Source organism: Octopus bimaculoides, chromosome 6, assembly GCF_001194135.2.
Source record: "Octopus bimaculoides isolate UCB-OBI-ISO-001 chromosome 6, ASM119413v2, whole genome shotgun sequence".
Taxonomy (NCBI): domain Eukaryota; kingdom Metazoa; phylum Mollusca; class Cephalopoda; order Octopoda; family Octopodidae; genus Octopus; species Octopus bimaculoides.
This window is the reverse complement of record NC_068986.1, coordinates 54,147,458-54,151,330: the sequence shown is the minus strand read 5'-3', so window position 1 is coordinate 54,151,330 and position 3,873 is coordinate 54,147,458.

Genomic DNA, 3,873 nt, shown 5'->3' with positions numbered 1-3,873 from the left:
ATATTATAACATAATTATATTATATTATATTATATTATATTATATTATATTATTTTATATTATATTATATCATGTTATATTTTACTGTAGTATCATATTTTACGTACAACTGTCACAGCTGTGTACTGTTCATGAACTGCAGAACACAATATCGACTCCTTCCGACAGTATTGTTTCTCTTAGTACTCCATTTCAACGAGTAGCGTTTTCCGCTCCTGGTCTTTTTGGAGTGTCTGCTGTAGTAGGTTTTAGGTATACATTTTTCCCTAAATTCATTCTGCTACAAAAATAGCAAACTGAAACGATGTAATTATTTTAGTCTCTTGTAAAAATTTTGCTAAAAAAATAATGGTTTACCTTTTATGCTGAAAACCTATATGGTCGTCTGCTTCCGAGGAGAGCGGTTTATTTCAAATTGATTTAATGATTTCATTGATTGATTAAATGGAGTCACTTGAAACGGCCATAATGCACTGATACCTGGACATACTTGTTACTTATTTGCTTTATATGTATAAAGTTAAGGAATGGAGTAGATAAAATCCTGTTTTTTCTATATATACTACGGATTGCTTGAGGTTAACTTTCTTCCTACATCTCGACCCTTCAATCCTATATATATGTGTGAGTGTGTGCGTGTGTGTGTGTGTGCGTGCGTGTGTGTGTGCATGTGTGTATGTGTGTGTGTGTATGTAAGAAGGGAAAGAAATCACCAACAGCACGTGTGTAGTTACACACAGAGAGAAAGATAGATAGATAGATAGATAGATAGATAGATAGATAGATAGATATAGATAGACAGACAGACAGACAGACAGATAGATAGATAGGTAGATAGATGAGTGCATCTGCCCTTTTTCTGTTTGAGTCGCTGTGCCTCTCTCCTCTATCTCTCTACTAATCTATCTATCTATCTATCTATCTATCTATCTATCTATCTATTTATCTATCTATCGATCTATTTATCTATCTATCTATCACTGTTCCTACCTATCTCCCTCTCTCACCGTTCATCTCCTTAACCTCTGCTGTTCTAACTTCGTTGTGTTACTTTTAATGAGATGTCAGCTATGCACGACTAGTTTGGCTTTTCGGCACCTTGAAGAGCGACCAGTTTTGTCTTCGGGTTACTTTTCCGCCTTGTGTTGTGAAGATGAAAAGATACAATGACTGATATTGTTATTCATGTTGTTGTCATTGCTGCTGCTGCTGCTGCTGCTTTGTTGCAGTCTTCTTCTCTTCATCAACATCATCATCATCACCATCATCATCGTCATAATCATCAGCAGCAGCAGCAGCAATAGTAGCAGTAACAGCAGCAGCTTCGTAGTTTTTTTCCTTATTTCCTTCTTTTTTCCTTCTTCCCTTCCTTCTGCCTGTCCTTCCTCCCTTCACCCTGTCCTTCCTTCCTTCCTTCCTTCCTTCCTTCCTTCCTTCTTTTACTTCTTCATTTTGTTCATCACCTGCTTTCGTCATTATCACCACCACCACCACCATCATCATCATCATCGTTACCATCATCATATCCTCGTCTCCATAACCACCATCAGCACCATCCACCATTCCTCCATCACTTTCTTCTACCACTATCATCATCATAATCACTATCATATTCTACACTGCTATCTTCATCGTCGTCGTCTTCGTGTTTCACATTTGGCCCCTCCTACTTCTGTTTCTCCTCACCCTCCCCATCCCATATATCCGGTATCGTCTTCACATATTTTACGTCTATTTCTACCCCACAACTTCTTGTATCTTCTTCTTTTAATCTTCTTCTCTTTCCTCCTCGTCTTTTTGTCTTGCTCTTCTTACTTTTTCTTTTCTTTATTTTCTTCTATCTTTTACTTTTTCATCATTTTCCTTTTTACTTCTTTCTCGCCATTATTTTCTTCTTCTTCTTCTTCTTCTTCTTCTTCTTCTTCTTCTTCCCCTCCTCCTCCTCATCCCACTACTACTACTACTACTACTACTACTACTACTACTACTACTACTACTACTACTACTAATATTTTTTTTCTACTGCTCTTTCTTTTTTCTTCTAATTCTTCTCTTCCTCCTGCTCCTCCTGCCCCTCCTCCCCTTCCTCCTACTCCTCCATCTTCCTCTTCTACTTTCACTACTTATTTTCCTACTAGTTCTTCTCTTCCTTCTTCTCCTTCTGCTTCTTCTTCCTCTTCTACTACAACTACTACTACTCCTTTTTCTCCTACTTCTTCTCTTCTCCTTCTTCTACTCTCCCCCTTTCTTCTCACTTTCTCTTTCCTCTCTTATTCCATCACTCACCTTAATCTTTCTCTCCCCTATTACCTCTTACGTCTGTTATCTTCATCGCCCTACCCATTATTACCCATCATCATACTCTTCCCTTTTTCTTTCTCCTCCTCATCATCTCTCCTCCTGTTCCACCCCTCCTTCTCCTCCTCCTCCTCCTCCTCATTCCTCACTACATTTACGGCTACGCCCCACCCTCACAACTACTCTACCGACTCTTTGTATGACCCCTAATTAAAAAGCTTAACTCGATCACTTATCCACGATGGGCGTGAACATGTATCTATTAGATGCCCTGAATACGTGTATAGCTGTAAGTTTGTATGCGCTCACACACACACACACAAACACACACACACGCACACACACACACATGTAACTATAAATATATGTATGCGCGTATGGTGTATGCGTGCGTGTGTATGTGTTCGTGATGTGCATGTATGTGCGTGATGCATATGTGTGTATCCATGTGTTATTTCTTTACTACCCGCAAGGGGCTACACACAGAGGGGACAAACAGGGACAGACAAACGGATTAAGTCGATTATATCGACTCCAGTGCGTAACTGGTACTTATTTAATCGACCCCGAAAGGATGAAAGGCAAAGTCGACCTCGGCGGAATTTGAACTCAGAACGTAGCGGCAGACGAAATACTGCTAAGCATTTCGCCCGGCGTGCTAACGTTTCTACCAGCTCGCCGCCTGTATACATGTGTGCGTGCTTGCATGTGCATGCGCTTGTATTTGTACTAGCTTATGTTTTAGTGTCTCTAGTTGTTACTGCATGTTTTTGCTTATACATATACACATGCGCGTGCGTGTGTCTGTATATGTGTGTGTACGTGTGTGTGTGTATGTGTGTGTGTGTGAGCATGTACATATCTAATATAATAAATGCGAAAACTAATTTCTATGTGTCAGTGTGTCACACTTTAACCCCCTCTCTCACTTTTCAATGACACTTCTACTATTCCTTTAGTTGGGGTGAGAGTAATAATAGGCGTAAAGACAGTGAGGGTGGTGGCGAAGACAGAGAGAGAGAGGGAAAGAGAAACAAAGAAATTTAGGGAGAGTTGATGATGGGTATGTGAGAGAAAGAGGGACTGAACACTGAACCAGCATGCTGAACTAACATACTGAACATTGATGGTAATGGGATCATAGTAATAGTATGAGCTGTATTTGTGACAGAGGCGAAGGCGGCGGTGGTGGTGGTGGTGGTGGTGGTGGTAGCCGAGGCAGTCAGAGATGACGGTGTGTGTGTGTATGTGTGTGTGTGTGAGTAAGCGATATGAAAGACAGAGGTGATGGTGGTGGAGGGGAAGGTTGCGATGTCAAAGATATTGACGGTGGTGGTGTCAGAAGTCTGAATGGGGTATATGGCAGATGTGGTGGCGATGATGGTGGTACTGTTGTTTATCATGCAGCTTTGCAATAAGTTCCAAGTCGACAAATTATATTATTGTTTTGATGAAAATTGTTCGTTGCTTGAAAAATGTTGTTCAAGTTTAATAAAATTTAATATGTACTCAATGCATGAAGTGTTATTGTTGGGCCCAAAGCCTAATGAAGAGCATTCCACAAGAGTTAGCTTA